This window comes from Lutra lutra, chromosome 5 (assembly GCF_902655055.1).
Source record: "Lutra lutra chromosome 5, mLutLut1.2, whole genome shotgun sequence".
NCBI lineage: Eukaryota > Metazoa > Chordata > Mammalia > Carnivora > Mustelidae > Lutra > Lutra lutra.
The window spans coordinates 148,675,871-148,695,847 of NC_062282.1; positions in this window are offsets into that span (position 1 = coordinate 148,675,871).

The following is a 19,977-nucleotide window of genomic DNA, read 5'->3' on the forward strand; positions in this document are numbered from 1 at the left end:
GAGATACAGGAAGTGGTAAGCAACAGGATAAGAAAATTAGTTATATTTAAAGGAACAGTTGGGCATATTCAGTGTGGAAAACATAATAGTTGAAATGAAGAACATGATAGAGGTACCTGGTGGGTTCTGTCGGTTCAGCAACCAACTCTTGGTTTCAGCTCAGGTCATGATCTTGAGATTCTGGGATCCAGCCCCATGTCAGGCTCCACGCTCAGCGGGGAATCTGCTTCTCTCCTTTTCCCTCTGCCTCTTCCTCCACTCATACACACTCTCTCTCTTTCTCAAATAAATGAATAAATGTTTTTTAAAAAAAAACACAGTAGATGCGATCATCACCAAGACGGACAGTGTTGAAGAAGGAATCCGTAAGCAATGCTCACTCGTGTTTGGTTAATTGAGATAAAGGCTCGGTTCTTTCCCTTTGATTACAAATTTTCTAAATATTGGATTGGTTCCTTGTCATCCTCTGAAGCTAATCAGTTCGTTTGTAATTATTATGAACTCAAGGATATAAACGTATTTGATGAGTTTTGATCTCTCATAATTCTTACCCTTTTTGAAGTTCAAAGTTTCCCATATTTGGCCAGTGGGGGGAGCCTCTTCAAGTTGGCTCCCAAATCTGTTGATGGGTGTTGAACGTCCTCCGTGTGTGCAATGTATGACCTCATCTTGTCCAACTTCTGCTCTAGACCTGGAACTCGCCATTGTCCAGGAAGCCCTGGTTTCTTGTGATTGGAACTAGGATTTCAAGACTACAATATTTGTACTAGGGATATTCAATGCTACTATGTTGGTCATTGTTCTGGCCTATCCCCATACTCTGAACTACAATGTATATGAGTTATGTGTAAGATAAGATGTGAAATAATGCTGATTTCCCAATTCAAATTCAAGACTGTGGGAATTTTATGTAACATGGTCTGTTATTACTTATGTCCCTCTTTGTTTCACACTAAAAATATCCCAGAAATGAGCAATTATTTTGTTCCCCCATTATATACACAATAGTCTGAGAAGAACAATACAAATCTTCACTGCGGTTAATGTAAATGTATGCATATGCTCTTCCTACTCTCCCTCTATATAATTGTACCATATCTGCGCTCTCAGACTATATGGCCATTCGTTATTATACTTTCATTTCTAATCCTCATTTAGAATTTTGTTTTAACGTGTTTAATGCTTATCACCAGTGCTTATAATAACGTCTCTCTAGATACTTTGAATGTTTGAGCCCATTTTCTACAGTTGATTCCTCATAAATGTTGATGGCAATAATATTCCCTCAATTCCTGATGTCGATAAGTTTGTGTCCTTTATACTTGAAAGTAATTTTGTGGAAAATGAAAATCTTGGCTTACATTATAATTTTTTATTTAGTATCTTAAATTTATTACTCCTTAATCATCTGGCATAGAAGATTGCTTTCAATGTCTGATGATAATCCAGTTTCATTTTCATTTTCCTTGTAAATCCCTTGCTCTTTTGGCCCAGGTAACAAAAGGATTTAAAAATTTTTAAATTGAAATTTTAATAATTTTATCAGAGTAGAATTCCTTTGGTTATCTTATGTCTTCATATACACACATATATGCATTTCAAGAAATTTCCTTGAGTTATACTTCTTTGTATTCTGTTCCCTTGCTTTTTATTTTTTTCTTTTTCTTTTTTTAATACTTCTTCTTTAGGGAATCCTGTTATATAGGTATTAGATATTCTTTATCTATCTTCTGTATTTCTACTTTCTCATGAATTTTTAAAATTTGCTTTCCATTTAAATTTTTTTCTTTTTTCTCCTTCTACCTAACTACCTAATTTAAGCTTATTGTTTTATTTGCTCTTTTGTTCCTTCTAGTTCATTCTTTATCTTGAAAATCATATTTGCTGTTATTTCACATTTTCCTATGTTCTCTCACCTCATTTCCATGTGTTACTATTTCAGATTTATGCTCTGTTTCACATCTTATATCATTTCCTAAATTAATTTTAGCTTATTTTTAAATAGAGTTTCATAGTTTTATTTTTGTGAACATGGCTTGCAGGTGTACCTTCATTTTAGGCATGCTATTTGGCTTCTTCTTTTTTTCCTTTCTTTCTTTCTTTTATTATTATTTTTTTTTTAATGAGAATCCCTGGCTCTTTTCCCTACCCTGACATTTATCTGGAGCTTCTCTTCCTTTGTCATTTTTTTTCCCCCTTAATTTCCTCCCACACAGTTGCTGATGTCATGCAGGTCCTGTGGCTTTTGGTAATTGTCCTTAGCCATTTGTTTTTGGGGATTCCCAGGAATGGATACCTTGTTACTTAGTTGTGCTATAAAAGCTGTTCATGGTTTACATTTTCATATTTATTTGAATTTACTTCTCAACTGTAGAAGACAGAAAAAACAGCAAAACACATAATAAAGGAATCAATAGAGACAAAAGCACAAATTAAAAACAAAACAACAAAGAGTTAAATTGATCAACAAAACTATCTTTCTCTTTCAAAAGAAAGACTAATAACAAAGTAAATCTGACACAGGACTGATTCATAGACATGAACAATGTGAGCAACAAAGATGCACTTTGATGGACACAGTGATATAACCTTAAATTTGAAAGCCCAGGCAAAAGAAATTGTTTTCTAGGTAAATATAAAATATAAAAACTAGCTCAAGAAGTAGAAAACTACCTAAACCAATGTGCAAAGAAGAGTTAACATAGCAGACCTGAAACTACTCTCTTTAGAAGTACCTGCTTCCGCGTTGGCTCTTGGCTGACATCTGAGATCTTTGGCACTAGATCCATTTCCTGCACTGATATGAAAATGTTCCCTGTTGAAGGCAGTTCACTGTGCTGCAGACTGTAAAATCACTCCAATTTATGCTGAATTACCTGCTTTTCTTCTGGGAATCTGGGGTTTTGGAATATGCTAGACAGAAGGTATCTGTATGACCAATCCCCCATAAAAAAAGCTGGGCACTGAGTCTCTGATGGGCTTCACCAGGCAAATGCATTGCAGAAATATGACTGCATTTTTCATTGCTGGGGTGTGGAGCATGGGCAGGAAGGAGAGGGCATAAAGAAGCTTGTGTGTGGGTTTCTCCAGACTCCACCCATGTGTCTTGCCCTTCTTAAAAGATCTTTCTTCTGCAATGAGTCTTAGCTATGAGTACAAATGCCTCCCAGGGAACCTCTGAATGTTGTCCCCCTAGTGAATGACACACCAACAATTCTAAACTACTTGGAAAGGAGAGTCGAGTTTCCACCCTTCCTAAAACTGTACTAGGTTCAGACAGTTGCAGGGACACAAAGTACCAAATGTTCAGAATATTCGACTAATTGCAAGTCCTTATTGTCTTGGCTTTTCCTTGATATAGGATTTCTACGTAGGTTGTGGGGATTTGTCACATTTCTGCAGTCTTTTTTTTTTATCAGTTTGCTAATTTTATCTAGTTTCTAGTTCTCTTCTTTACTTCAAGTCTGTTGTTAAACACAGGGAAGATTCATGATTGTTCTTTTAATATTTTTTTATTTTATTTTTGAAATATTTTAATTCCATCTTAATGATTAGAATATCTCTTTTTATAGGACTTGAGCTTTGAAGTTATATTTGCTAGATGCATATTTTCACTCTTCCTTGATAGCTAGGAGATCGTGTGCAAATTACTGAAGGTTTTTGAGCCTCAGTTTCTTTGCAGGCACCAAGTACTCTTATCCAATATACTTAGAGTGCATTATCCCACAAGGTTGATATAAGGATTAAATTAGTTATGCACTTACAATAAACTACTAACAAAATGACTAATGCATATAATTCCTTTGAATATTAAGTACAGTTGACCCTTGGGCAAGGTGGGGGGCTAAGGGGTATCGACTTCCCATGGAGTCAAAATCCATGTATAATTTTTGAGTGCCCCAAAACTTAACTACCAATAGCTTATGGTTGACCAGGAGCCTGACTGATAACATAAACAGTTGATTAATACCTATTTTGTTTAAGTATTGTATGCTGTGTTCTTACAATAAAGTAAGCAAGAAAAAAAGTTATTTAGAAAACCACAAGGAGGAGAAAATACATGGACAGTACTGTACCATATTTATTGAAAAAAATCCACATATAAGTGGATCCCATGCAGATCAAACTCAGGTTATTCAATGGCCAACTGTATAGCTACATAGTGCAGATTTAAACCCAGTGGCATCTATTATGATTATGAAGTTTAGAATAAGTTCAACTTAGTAACTGTTCTCCTGGAATGAATAAATTTATCCATCCAGTCATTCACTCACATATTTACTTGTCATTTATTCAATGAATCTTAAGTGTCAACTGGTGTTCTGGGCCATGGTATTCTGTGGCCAATAAGAGAAATGATATCGTATTCTCACTAAGTGTTCATTTGAGTGTTATGAAAGCACAGCTAGATAACATAATTTTTATCAGCATCTGGAATATCTCTCTCTGCCAATGAAGCTAAGACTTTGGCTTCCTTGTAGGTCCCTTCCCTCCGGCTCATCTACATTTTAATATGCTTGGACAGTTTTCCTTCAGGATGTGGTTATTCTTTTTTTTTAAATATTTTTTTTATTAACATATAATGTATTATTAGCCCCAGAGGTACAGGTCTGTGAATCGCCAGGTTTACACACTTCACAGCACTCACCATAGCACATCCCCTCCCCAATGTCCATAACCCCACCACCCTCTCCCTACCCCCCTCCCCCAGGCAACCCTTGGTTTGTTTTGTGACATTAAGAGTCTCTTATGGTTGGTCTCCCTCCTGATCCCATCTCGTTCCATTTATTCTTTTCCTACTCCCCAAGCCTCCCACATTGCCTCTCAACTTCCTCAAATCAGGAAGATCATATGATAATTGTCTTTCTCTGATTGACTTATTTCGCTAAGCATAATACCCTCTAGTTCCATAGGATGTGGTTACTCTTTTTTTTTTAAATTTTTTATTTATTTGACACAGAGAGATCACAAGTAGGCAGAGCAGCACGCAGAGAGAGAGGAGGAAGCAGCCTCCCTGCTGAGCAGAGAGCCTGATTCGGGGCTTGATCCCAGGACCCTGAGATCATGACCTGAGCTGAAAGCAGAGGCTTAACTCACTAAGCCACCCAGGTGCCCCCTCTTGTTTATAAATAAACTCTTTAAACAATAGTTATAACTTCTTCAACTGATTTCATCATTTTAAATTTATTATTTGTTTCTCTTCTAGTAATTGTGGTGATTACTAGACAATTAGCACAGTATCAACCAATAGTAAAATCTTTCTCAGATATATGACACAAAATTTAACATCCTAGAACTGTGTGAGATTCCCTGCTGACCATTTTTTCTTCTTTTCTTCTTTGTGTATGTGCAAGTCTTTATTTTGTCCTTAGGACTGAATACTTCTTTGCTTAGCGTGAAATTCTAGAATCAAAATTATTCTCCTTCAGAACTTGGCAAATTCTTGCTTCTAGTGTAACTTAGAGATTTTCTGTTAGTTTATTTCAAAATTATTCTTAAAAAGAGATTATTCCCCCTATGCTAGAGGCTTTTGTGGGTTTTCTCGAGCTGTTGATAGGCACCAACCCTCCATTTCTATGGTTTTTTATTTTCAGAGTGTTACATGCATGGAATCACATAATATGTAACTTTCTGAGATTAGCTTGTTTCCCTCGATCAGCCGTGTTCCCTTATGGTTCATTCACGTTACTGTATGTATCAGTAGTTGGTTCCCTTTCTGGGGACCCTTCTATGGTATGGATATACCACTGTTTAGTTAACCATTCACCTGTTGACGGTTTCCATTGTGGGGCTATAAGGACTACACCTGTCATGGGTGTTTATGTATGGGATTTTCTGTAATCACGTGTCTTCATTTCTCTGGTATAAAGTCCCAGAATGCAATTAACAGCATTCTACGCAAGGGCGTGTTTAGTTTTATAAGAAAGTGCTGTCTTCTTTTCTAGCATGGCTTTGCCATTTTATATTCCAATCAGCAGTGTATGAAGGATTCGGCTCCTCCACATCCTTGCCAGTATTTGGTATCATTATTATATTGTAGCCATTCTAATAGGTGTGTAGTGAGATCTTATTAGGGTTTTTATTTGCATTTCTCTGAGAGCTAATGATTTTGAAGATCTATTTTTTTTTAAAGATTTCACTTATTTATTTGACAGAGAGAGAGAGCCATCACAAGTAGGCAGAGAGGCAGGCAGAGAGAATGGGGGGGGAGAGGCTCCCTACTGAGCAGGGAGCCTGATGTGGGGCTTGATCCCAGGACCCTGGGATCATGACCAGAGCCAAAGGCAGAGGCTTTAACCCACTGAGCCACCCAGGGGCCTCTGAAGATCTCTTTGTCCTCTGTGTGCCAGCTGCAATGAAATGTCTATTCATGCCTTTTATCCTTTTTCTAATGTAATTTTCTGGATTTTACTGTTGAGTTCTGGAGTCCTTCATATATTCTAGATACAAGTCCTTTGCTGAATGGGAGGTTCATAAATACTTTCTCATGGTCTTTCTGCCCTCTGTGCAGACCCTTGTGAAGCTTCTTTTATGTTTCGATGAGATCCAACTGAGCAGTTTTCCTTTTGTGGGTCATGCTTTTGGTGTCAAGTCTAGGAGCTATTTTTCTAGCCTTCCATGTTCTGAAGGTTTCTCCTTGGTTTCTTGGTAATAGTTTATAGTTTTACATTTAAGTCTGTTACCCATTTTGAGTTAATTTCCATGTAAAGTGAGGCTTTGTTTGAAATTTATTTTTATTTTGTCTAAGGATATGCACCTGTTAACTTCTCTTACTTCAGGAGTATATAGAAATGTGTGAATACATGTACAGTTTAATGAAGTTCCACACACTGAGCAGGGGCATGTGACCAGCATCTAGATCCAGAAGCATGCTATTTCTTTTTACTTGCTTTTTGGCGCCACTGATGGGGCACTTTTCCTGTTTCTGAACTTGTTATTAATGGAATCATGTAATACATGTTATTTTGTTTGTAGCTTCTTTCATTAAGTGTGGTTTGTGGGCTCACCTGTCTGATGGGTAGTTCCAAGTCATTCATTGTACAACTCTTATCTGAACACAGTTTAATTAATTTATCCCTTCCCATGTTGAGATATATTTGGGCTGTCTCCATCTGGGCACCATTATAAAAAGTGCTGCTTTGATTATTTTTATACATGTATTTTGGTGAACAGTTATGACCATTCTCTTATGTATATACCTAGAAGTAGAACTGTTAAGTGTATAGGGTAGGCATATATGCTCAGCTTTAGTGAATGCTGCCAGGGAGCCTTCTGGAAAGGGGTTCTATGACCTCACTGTCTTGTCTACCTTTGATACTTTGAGTCTTCTTAATTTTGGCCTTTTTAAAATTTTAAAATTAAAAAAAAATTCCTTTTTAAAGTATTTTTAATCTTCTAATTTTGAAGTAATTTCAAACTTCTCAAAAAGGTCTAAAATGAATGAAAAGAATTGCCATATGTCCTTCACCCAGATTCCTCAAATGCTAACACACACACTGCAGGCATTGCCCTTGTACCCCTAAATACATCCCTGTTTATTTCCTAAAAATAAGGACTTTCTATGACATAATCACAGTTCAGTGATCAAAACTCAAAACACTTGTATTAATATAGTGCTGTTAATCTTATCAACTAACCTTATTTAGGTTTCATGAATTACCACACAATTGTTCTTTATATCTAGAGCAGTTTGCTCTTGTAGGGGCCTGGTTAGACAGAGGGAGCAGTTTGGTTGTAAACTTAGATTGACCCCACGCCTCCCAGAGGAACTTGCTTGCAAATCCCGGATATAAGGGCGGGCCAGCGGGTTGGAGACATCCAATCAGTGGGGCGTGCATATATTTACCATGGTAAATTGAAATTCAGTTGGTCACCCGTATTGCCGACCTAGCATGACTGTGCAGTTTTCCCTGTGTGTTGCAATCTCATTGGCCACCTGTGTGTGGGCTGGGCTCAACCACCTCTATAAAGGTTAGTCTGCGAGGCAGGGGAGTAGTGGTAGTCATCGGGAGCATCGGGATCATCGGGAGCAGCATCATCAAGAGCATTGTGGTCATTGGGAGCATCATGAGTGTCGCCAGGGAGCAGCCTCGCCGGGTAAGGGGAATCGTTGGGGTTGGTGTCCTGGTTGTTGTCGCCAAAGAGACAGCCCCAACTGGTCAGTTTGATTTTCGATGCTTGGCACGAAATAAAGCTTTTTTTGACTTTCACTTTGTGTCGGTCTCATTCCTTTGATCACGGACCCTAACAATTGGTTTGAGAAGCTGCCCACTTCTCTGACCTCACCTTACTCTGGCCCCACCAACCTTCTTTCTGCTCCCAAAATATGCCAAGCTCATCCCAGCCTTTGAGGCTTTGAATTAGTTGGTCCTTCTTCCCTCAGTTTTTGTTTCCCCCAGATACCCTACACTTATCTCTTTACACTTATGTCTTGGCTTACATATTACCTCCTCAGAGTACCTTCCCTAACTGCCTAAACAACTGTAGCACCCAATCACTCTCTGGCATTATCCTATTTTTTTTAAGGTTTTATTTATTTATTTGACAGAGAGAGGTCACAAGTAGGCAGAGAGGCAGGCAGAGAGAGAGGGGGAAGCAGGCTCACTGCTGAGCAGGGAGGCCGATGTGGGGCTCGATCCCAGGACCCTGGGATCATGACCTGAGCTGAAGGCAGAGGTTTAACCCACTGAGTCACCCAGGCACCCCGCATTATCCTATTTTAATAATCTGCACAGGGCTTTTGACTAGTTGACTTTCCGTTTGCTATCATCTACCTCCAGGAACATGAAAGCTCTGTGGGGCAGGCAACCTGGTATTAGTCTTCTTGATTCTATTTCTACTGCCAGGGAAAACAATGGACACATAGTAGGTTCTCAGTACAGGTGTACTCTCCGCACGAATGAACTGATCATTGTTCTCCATGGATGTCACCCCCCAAACTCTTTCTCAGATACTACTTTATCATTTTAGGACAGTCTTCCACAAATGCTTGAAATAGTTATACCGCATGTAATATTGTCAAGAACCATCAATGAACCTGATCTCTCAGAACAAGTAACTTTGCTCTACCAAGAAACGGCTCTACTAGGAAATGCAGAGGGCTACAATAGGAAGAAGGTTGGACAATGGGAATTGGTTCAGGTCACCATATGTGGTAACAATGTGAATTTGCTACACTGGAGGGGGCCTAGATCATGTAAGACAAATTTGAAGAGAGGATAGGTGCAATTTGCCCTCTGCACATGCTTCTCTCAGGAGAAGTCTATTTTTAAAATTAAGTATGTTCTTTCTGGGAAATTGCATCTTAAAATAAAAAAATAGCAACATTTTCTTCAGGCTTTCATTTACTTGCTTTTCAGCTACCCCCTTTCCTTTCCTTGTTTTGAACCCCGTGTGGTTAATCAGATCTTCCAATATATTAAATTCTATCTGTTTTGATCATCTTGTGGCGAATGATCGAAGCTTATTGCCAAATAGCCATGGGAAGATATTTTCAGTGTTGTGTGAAATTTTAATCGTGCACATCGATACATACATGGGCCTGTGATGGTTAGTCCTTTAGCCTTTGCTTGTGGTGAGCAAAACCAAGAACGTCTCCTTCACAGCCACTCTGTAAACATGTAAAAACGTTAATGATTTTATTATGGAGGACACTATTGCATGGAGCACTGGGTGTGATGCATAAACAATGAGTCTTGGAACACTGAAAAAATAAAGTTTAAAAAAATGTTAATGAGTTGCTTAGAGTTGTCTAGAAAACCTGGAAGGTAGATCTGTGGGGCAGCCACCTCCTTGGCATGGCTCACATCAGAAAAGATGTATTGCAAGTTCTCTTCCTGGTGATCAGGACCTGGAGTCAACGTTGCTTTAGTTAATGTATTTCCTTCGTGTTGACTCAGAGTGCTGCATTTTCTGATCGATTAAATTGAGTCACCCTATGAAAATCCCACACTGTTTTTGTCTTAGAGCATGAAGCTGTCCCCCTGGCATCCTTGTTCCTGGTCTTTCTGTACATCACCGTCACCTAGGGGTGATACTGATTCATGAGATCTAAATTAAAAACCAGGATTTGTATTCTTAACACTCCCCCAGATGACTCTTATTAATATTGAGAAATATTTAGTAGTAAGTCAGGATCCAGAGGTAGTTTTCTGACCCACTGAGAGAGAAATAAAATGTGTACTCGGGAAAGGGGTTCATCTTTCAATTGAGCCAAGCCCTGCTGAGAACGTTCTAGCCCTCGCTTGGTACTTTCCATGTGCTAATTAGCCTATTTTTCTGTCATACATATAATCACAATCTTTCCTACTTTTTTTTTTTTTTTTAGCCTACTCTGGGATCAAAAAAGGCCACCGCTACTGAAAAGAATAAGTACTTGCTAGATCAGAAGTATCAGAACAAGCTACAAAATTAAGAAATTGTGAAATTTGGGGCTTTCAGAAATTAAACTCCCTGCTGAAACAATCTCTGTTCAGATACCCTTCAGGGAACAGAGAGTCAAAAGTAGCTTTATGAATAAGCTTTTACTGGGAAGAAGAATAAAAGAGAGAAACCTGATGACAGTGGGTTCTTTTTTTGTTTTATTTTGTTTGTTTTTTTCTCTCAGCTCTCATGCCCTTCTGCCAGCTCTGGAGTTTTCTATTATTACCCACTCCTCATTTTCATCAGCATGACTAATATTTTCTTGTGCAACCTCCCTGAGCCTTGAGAGGCTCACCAGGAAATTGCTGGGCCAGGCTGAGCTTGATGGGAAAATGGGGTAATAAAAACTGTTGACTACAAGGGCTTTCCAGCCTCTTGGGTCATATTGTAAAAGATACTGGAAGTCAACCTCCTTAGAGGCTGAAGATTCATCAAGTACTTTTAGGTGGAGAGAAGTGCATGCTCACCTTGGCTGAGAGCGTCTTTCCTCTGTCCACACCCTCATTTCAGGGAGATAGATCATCCGAACCATGAGGAAATGCTATGTTATTGAGAGTGTGGTTGTGTGACAAGCAGCCCTAGGAAGGTGTATGAAAGGGAGAGGCCAGGATGCCCGGGTGGCTCACTCAGTTGAGTGGCCAGCTCTTGATTTCGGCTCAGGTTATGGTCTCAGGGTTGTGAGATCGAGCCCTGTTTTGGGCTCCGTGCTTGGCATGGAGTCTGCTTTTCCCTCTCCCCCTTGCTGTGCTCTCTCTTTCTCATGTTCTCTCTCAAAATAAATAAAATCTGTAAAAAAAAAAAAGTGTTGAGAGAGAAGGTAGTCACATTGCTCTCGTCTCTGTTAACTTCATAATGTCTGTAATATTTTCCTTGAAAGAAACAAACATAAGTCTGTGAAATGTGCCATTTCCCCTTAGCCCATATTAGAGATGTACTGCCTCTGATGAAGAAGTAAGACAAACTCCACGAGTCCGTGTTTCTGCGTGCATTTGGGGTGACCGCTGCCCAATGCCATGCAGTGTGGCTCAGGTCCTTTCCTGCTGTTACACCGCCCCATATTTTTTAAAGTGAGCATTCTTGGCATTTTAATCTATTCCTGTGTCCTTTGCCTTGGCTTCTATTCTTTCAGTGAGTAGGCAAAGACAGGTGGGCTAAGGTATTTAATGTCTCATTGAAACCAAATGCAAGCTATACTCCAGATGCCACTTTTTAAATCTCCTAACTTTCTTTCTTGAATAAACTTGGTAATTCGGTGAGCATTTACTTCGTGTCTACTATATTTCAGGGTTTGTGTTCCACTTGGTGATACAAGAGGGGAAAAAAAGAACAAGAGACAAGAAGAAAATACCCAGGGGAGTGAAGTCCAAAACCCTGTAAGAGGCCAGCAGGGGGGCCCCTGGATCCTGCAAAGCTGAGTTCATTGGGAGAGGTGCCTTGACAAAGTCTCAGTGATGTCTCCCAAAGGGGAAGTTAGAAGAACACTCTTACAGAATCAGGGGACTGGGGCACAGAGGAAGGAGGATTGATAATGTCATATGGTGGTTTTAGGGCAGACATCAGTAAGCAAGATCTGGGTAGAGCATGGTCAGAACATAGAAACAAAATGAGTTGCTGGGCCATTGGGTGCCTGTTTATGTTCATGTGGTGAGGGCTCAGGGAGTGTCTGCTAGTGGAAGGTTCTCATACCTGCTATGGCCATAAAACTTGCTGTTCTTATGGAGATTCAGCCAATTTTCTTGAGTAAATCCTACTTGGAATTTTTGCAAGTCTTTAATGTTCAGTGTTCTAAAGAAGTTGACATTGATCATTTTTTGCCAGTATTACTGCTTTTAAAGAGGAGCTGGTTTTTAGAGTGGATTTCCATCTGGGAAGTGTTTCTCTGACTTCCTTTTAAATTAGTTGTTCTGGAGAAACTTACCTCCTACTCTATGGATCTGAATGAGGTGGTATTAAAATCTTGAGAGCTTATTTTGTCTTGATGTTATGCCTTGGTACAGATCATCTGTTTTGTGAGTGACAGTACATTTTGAAAGCTGTGATGTGTTTCTTTTCTTAGTGACCAGGTGCTTTGGATGGAAAGGTATTAAACCAATTTAGAGAGAAGTAAAAGTAAAAAAGTCAGCAAGGCATCCTGGAGGAAATGATGTTGACGAAGAGGTGGAATGAGTTATGAGGTAGTGTTAATGATGTACTGGGCTGTGGCAGAATCATCCAGTAAATAATTATGGAGCTGTTGTCATGAACCAGGCTCTTCTCTAGGCCCTAGCAGTAAACAACAGCAGCAACAAAAATTCCTGATCTCATGGACTTTATACTCTGGTGCGAAGATGCAAGGAGGGGGACAGAAAACAAATAAATGTGATATGTAGTAAAAAGTGCTATGAAGAAGGCAATCTGGCAGGTGAAGGAGACGAAAGGCATGCTGTTTTTCACAGGAAGACTGGGTAATTCCATTCTGATAAGACATTTGAGCAGAGCACTGAATGAAATCAGGGAACATGCCGTGTGGTTGAAGTGTGTTTTCAGGGCACAGTGTTTTCAGCATAAACAGTGGTGAGTGCAGAGAGCTGGCTTGGAAGCAGGGGGATGAAGAAGCTTGGTTCTGGAGAAGTGGCAAATTTGGGACTTGAGAGCTCAGGGGAGAGGACCAATCCTTGAGAAAAGAAGCTGAGGCTGTCAACTCCTTGGAGAGACGGGGGTAGTTAAGGATGAGCAGAATGGTAAGGAGTGTGGATCATTTGAGGCCCTTGCGTTGCTGCATTTAGGTGGACCTGGGGAAGGCAGGAGCGAGAAACAATGGCAGCAGGTGTTATGGAGCTTCCTGGTCTGAAGCTGTTTGTCACATGCATGACACCCTCGGGAACAGTGAGCTTGGTGGTTGCTAATGCCTTTGCAACTGCTCCTAGAGTCTTTGTGAAGAGTCTGCTCTGCTGTTCAGAAACAAATGCGTGAACATCAAAGGATCACATGCACAGAAGCTTCTCTGTGTGGTCTTCTTCCGACTTCCTAATCTTAAAACCCTCTGGTTGGTCTCACAGTGCCCAGCATTCCACCAGCCCCAACAAAGAGGCCACTAGTGATGCTCCTGCCACAGGGAATGGTACTATGAACAGGTAGTCAAAACAGCCATGTGAAACAGACCCTTAAATGCAAAGAACAAACTGGTGGTTGCCAAGAGGATGGGGTTGGAGGGATGGGCAAAAATGGGTGAAGGGGAGTGGGAGGTACACGCTTCCAGTTAGGGAATGAAAAAGTCACAGGGATAAAAGGCATAAGGAATAGACTCATTGATGTTGTGCTGGCATTGTTTGGTGACAGAGGGTAGTTGCACTTGTGGGGGGGGGGGGCACAGCAGAACTTACAGACTTGTCAAATAACTATTGTGACCCTGAAACTACTGTCAATTATACTTCAGTGAATGAATGAATGAGTAAATGCATTTTAAAAATCAGAAAAAGAGGGCGCCTGGGTGGCTCAGTGGGTTAAGCCGCTGCCTTCGGCTCAGGTCATGATCTCAGGGTCCTGGGATCGAGTCCTGCATCGGGCTCTCTGCTCAGCAGGGAGCCTGCTTCCCTCTCTCCCTCTCTCTCTGCCTGCCTCTCTGTCTACTTGTGATCTCTCTCTGTCAAATAAATAAATAAAATCTTTAAAAAAAAATCAGAAAAAGAAGGCCTTGTGAGCTCTATTTTCATTCTGGGGACTTTGTTGGCACAATACCTAAGCTTTTCCATATCTTTTTTTTTTTTTTTTTTTTTAGCAAGACCCACCATTTTTAGAGTTGTAAATACAAGATGTGTATTATCATCTTATTTGAGTTAATTTGAGTTGCTGTGATGTTTCACTAGAACATTACTGGTTATCTGTTTACTTCCTGCTTTATCATCAGTGTTAGAATAACAGTACTCAGGGATGCCTGGATGACTCAGGTCATGATCCCAGGGTTGTGGGATCATGTCCCACATCAGGCTTCTTGCTCAGTGGGGAGTCTGCTTCTCCCTCTGCCTGTTCCCCCTGTCTTTGTTCTCTCTTTCTTTCTCTCTGGCAGTAAATAAATAAGATATTTTTAAAAAAGAATAATGATACTCAAAAAGAATATGTTGAGTTAATAAGTATTAGAAAAAATTTTAAAAATTATTGTTAGTTGGGATCATTACTTCCTCTTCTGATGTTTTTCAACTTCTTTTTCCCTGAAGGCTCTTGTAAATATGCTTGGGTTTCTCCATCCTCAAAGCAAAATGTCCTCCTGTGATTCTTTCTCACTGTGGGACTCTGATATCCCTGGTTCTCACTCTTAACTTACACCATTCACTCCTGAAGTCCTTGCAATTTTACTTTCACATCTGTAATGCTAGATCCCATAAAATAAGCTATTTTTTAATTGCTAAAACCAGCTGATGACTTCAGAGCCTGGTTTTACTAGCATATATGCTTTCTCTTTAAATATTTATTTACTGAAGTTGCATGACCTATTTCTCTCCTAGTTCTCTCATCTCCCTCTGAACACTTCTCCTGCTCTGTTCACTCTTCAAATGTCGGGCTTCCCAAGTTTTGTCCATACCCATTCTTCTCTTCTCTTGCTCTGTTCTTTTCCTATAGGAAGATAGTCTAGGGAAGCATCTGACTGAACTCCCAAGCACAGACTGAAACAGGCATCTCACATTTTACTGTCCAGCAACCTGCATTTATTATTTTTCTCTTGTTCTGTGCTTAGATATGCTGTTATCCTTCATTTTTTTCCCTTCTCTTTCTCCATCACTTCAGACTCCCCTCTTCTTTATCATCTGTGTCCAATCTGGCACCAGGAGCTGCCAATTCTGCTTGCATGTATTTCTTGAATCCTGAATCCTTCTCTTCATTCCCTCTATATATACCTTGGTTCAGGAGCTGGTTGCCTCTAGTCTATATTATATAGTTAGTCTGACAGGTCACCCTTTTTTCTGCTCTCCTTGTGCCTCTGCTCCAATGAGATGCAAGATGGTTATGTAGGAAAGATCAAGCTGACATCTTTTATGTTATTATTTGTTTTATTTTCCTACTAACCCATCAGAGACTATAAGAAGGCAGCAATCTTCCTTGGTATTACACTAAATTTGCTAAACATATCCTTCTTAGATAAGTGGCAAATTTGACCAGTACCAAATTTTATGTTAATGGATCATTGATCCGGCTAATTCCTTTAAAATAATATATTATGGTGATGGCTTGGATACCTTCCCTGTGTAGCAATTTTGGTTCTCTTGCAAAAGTCATTCCCCTTCTTCTTTTCTTTCATTTTTTTAAAGGTTTTTATTTATTTATTTGAAAGACAAAGATCACAAGTAGGCAGAGAGGCAGGCAGAGAGAGAGAGGGAAGCAGGTTCCCCACCGAGCAGAGAACCCGATACGAGGCTCGATCTCAGGACCCTGGGACCATGACCTGAGCTGAAGGCAGAGGCTTTAACCCACTGAGCCACCCAGATGCCCCAGCCCCTTCTTCTTTTCTAGTAGCATTTATTTTCCACACATCCATGTACTAGAGGGACATCCAGCCCTATTTCCAGGGCCAGGGCATGAAGCTGGAATTGAACTAAGCCAACCCTGGTGGTCCTTGTTTACTTTCAAATAATTGCAGTGAGCAAAGTTGTATGTCAAAACTCTGTTTCACACCTGACTGGAAATCTGCTGAGAATTTCTGGGAATTTTCTCCTTGCTGATAAATTGAGAACACACACAACTAGGAAAACATGGCTCCCATTTTTCCTGCTGAGCATTGTTATGAGGGTTTGTCATGAGATTGCTGGCGCTGCTGCAGCCATCTGACAAGCATGAGAAGAGCTAGTGGGAGGAAAAGTCCTTTTGCTGAAGGTGACAGTGTGGCAAAATGTAAAGAACTTGGGTCTTAGATAACATTTACCAGCTTCTCTATGGCTGAAAATCTACTAAGAGAAAGAGAAAAAAAAATTCTGCCTCTTATTTAACACAATTGCACCGAGGATTTATATTTCTTTTTTTTTAAAAAAAATTATTTATTTTTTGAAGTTTTTATTTAAATTCCAATTAGCTGACAGTGTAATGCGTTTCAAGTGTACAGTATAGTGATTCAACACTTCCCATACAACACCTGGTGGTCATCATAAGTGCACACCTTAATCCCAATCACCTGTTTAACCCATCTCCCCAGCCACCTCCCTTCTGGTAACCATCAGTTTCTTCTCTATAGATAAGAGTCTCTTTCTTGGTTTACTTCTCTTTTTTCTCTCTCTCTCTCCCCTTTTGCTGGTTTGTTTTGTTTCTTAAATTCCACATATGAGTGAAATCATATTTGGTATCCCTCAGGGAAATAAAATAAAAACTGTAATGAGATAGTGCTTGACACCTGTCAGAATGGCTTAAACCCAGCAACAGAAGAAACAACAGGTATTAGCAAGGATGTGGAGAAAGGGGAACCCTCTTGCTCTGTTGGTTAGAATGCAAACTGGTACAGCCATTCTGGAACACAGTGTGGAGGTTCCTCAAAAAGTTAAAAATGGAACCACCCTTGGGGCGCCTGGGTAGCTCATTCAGTTAAGCATCTGCCTTTGGCTCAGGTCATGATCCCAGGGTCCTGGGATTGAGCCCCACCTCAGGCTCCCTGCTCAGCGGGGAGTCTGCTTCTCCCTCTCATTTTTCCTCTGTGCTCTGTCTCTCAAATAAATAAATAAATAAATAAGTAAAATCTTTAAAAAAAAAAAAAGAACAACCCTATATACTAGCATTGCACTACTAAGTATTTACCCATAGGATACCAAAATACTGATTTGAAGGGGGGCATGCACCCCAGTGTTTATAGCAGCATTATGAACAATAACCGAACTATAGAAAGAGCCCAAATGTCCATGGACTGATGAATGGATAAAGAAGAAGTATTGCATATATATGCAAAGAAATATTGCTCAGCCAAGAAAAAGAATGAAGTCTTGCTATTTGCAGCAATGTGGATAGAACTAGAGAGTATAATGCTAGGCGCATTTATATTTCTTGAGGTCAAACTCATGAACTGTTTTTCCGCAGTTACTGTGATTTTTGAAGAAAAAAAAAAGATCCAAGTCATGTAAGAGTTAAAAGTAAATTTAGAAATTTAAAAATCAGCTTCAAACAAACTCGATTCCTTTTCTGGAGCTAGGGAGGCATAAAACATAGTTCATTCAATACTAATAGTTCAACTATTAGTTCAGCTTCTTTATTTTTACACATTAAGAAACAGGGCCCAAAGAGTCTTAAAGACTTGCTAATGATCTCACCATAATAGCAAACCTGGGATCAAAATTCTCCTTCTCTGGGCGCCTGGGTGGCTCAGTAGGTTAAGCCGCTGCCTTCGGCTCAGGTCATGATCTCAGGGTCCTGGGATCGAGTCCCGCATCGGGCTCTCTGCTCAGCAGGGAGCCTGCTTCCTTCTCTCTCTCTCTCTCTCTGCCTGCCTCTCCATCTACTTGTGATCTCTCTGTCAAATAAATAAATAAAATCTTAAAAAAAAAATTCTCCTTCTCTACTCTAGTGTCCACTTAGCATCAACTATCCTTTTAAATACCAAGACAGTCTGTGTGATCATTCCTGCTTTCATTCAAGAAGGGTTCACTTCTTCAGTCACCCAAGTTTTGTTTCTTCTTATATGCCTGCAGATGGCCACTGTCAGTCTCCCTGATGCTGAGAATACATGTGTATAAATGTGTTTGACCCCACAAAAGCCCTTTTGGATTTTTGAATAGTGACAGCTGAGTCACTATGAGAGTAGGTCAAGGATTGACGCCTCAGGGTTCAGAAAGATTTCTGGGTTTACTTTTGAATAGAATATACTGGAAAGTGAATTAGCAAATCCAGGCAATTATCCAAGTGATGTAAGCCAAGAAAATGGACTTGGCTTTTGTATTTTTGATATTATAGACCTAGGGCTTGAACGTCTTTGTTTTTATCTCTACTATGTGTTAGCGTAGTCCTGGACCTACTGGTATGCATGAATCTCCCTTGTTGGAGTCTTTTTAAAAATGGATATTACTCAGTCATCAGAAAGGATGAATACCCACCATTTGCATCGACATGGTTGGAACTGGAGGGGATGAAACCAAGTGAATTAAGTCAAACAGAGAAACACAACTATCATATGGTTTCACTCATAGGTGGAACATAAGGAACAGCATGGGGGACATTAGGAGAAACTTCAAAGGGAAAAAATAAAGAGAGGGAAATCAGAGGGGGAGATGAGCCATGAGAGACTGTGGTCTCTGGGAAACAGACTGAAAGTTTCAGAGGGGAAGGGGGTAGGGGGTTGGGTTGGCCCAGTGATGGGTATTAAGGAGGACACGTATTGCATGGAGCACTGGGTGTTATAATGCAAACAATGAATCATGGAACACTACATCAAAAACGAATGATGTAGTGTATGGTGACTAACATAATATAATAAAAGAAATAAAATGGAATAGAACAAAAACAGTCTAATGACATGAAGCCAGAGTGGGTTAAGTTTATGGAAAAGGAAGCAGAGTCCAGTGGGATGATTCCTGAGCTAAAGACACAATGCCTGAGTTTGGACTCTTCAGCTTCAGTCTGATTTTCTTTTGGTTCAGGTTTCATAGAGGTCCCAGCCAGCCCTTAGAAGCAGCTGCTGCCCTGAGGAAGCCACGAGGTCTTGCCTCTGACCTTGTCTGGGCTCTCCTTTGGATGTGCTGACTAAATGCTCCATCTAAAACCCCATGTAAATTCCATCATGACCTCATCTGCCTATGTCTCCATTCTTTGAGAAGGGAGTGGAGTGAAAAGTGAGAGGGACAATGTTGCTGGGAGTTAATTGAATTGTACACATATTTAACATTGAGATCCTGCAACAACCTAATGGAAGCTTTCATTTATTCAGATGGATAAGAGGATCATTAAGTTTCATTAAGTTTCGAGAGGTGTTTTGAATCCCCCTGGAGGTTTACTTTCCTTGTCTAGAGATGTCTACTTTGGTGAGCAAAATGAATGCCTTTAGAGCACAAGAGGGTAGTTGGGATACAAAGTGGTGCTTCTCTTCGCCGACACAGTACTGTCTTTGGAGTGTTGAGAGGCTAGAATAGCAGTTTTCTTCCACAAAATAATCATTCAGTAGTTTGTAACTGAACACATCACCATGTTATTGGGACAAAGCAGACCTTCACAATTTGAGTTTATTCTGGTGTAAGGTAGAAAGTGCCCATTGACTTTTATGGCTAATAACCTTTTCCTGTCATTCCCAGGCACATGGCAAAGATGTTTGTAGGACATAGGTAGGCAAGAAGGTGTCGTGTTTTAGTATTTCTTTCTGATTCCCTAAGATGAAAGTTGTCATCATGGTCGCTCTAGCTAAAAATGGCGGTGAGTGGTTTGTCTTTAAGAATTCGATCTTATGTCAACGACCCTTCAATTTTTAGAAGTTTGGGTTAGAAACCTTTATCAAATGTATTAAAAATGAGTCACATACAATAGCGTACTTGACATGGGTTCCTGGAATGAAAAAAAAGGACCTTAGTGGAAAAACTGGTGATGTATGAATAAGGTCTATAGAAAAAAATTTGCAAGGTT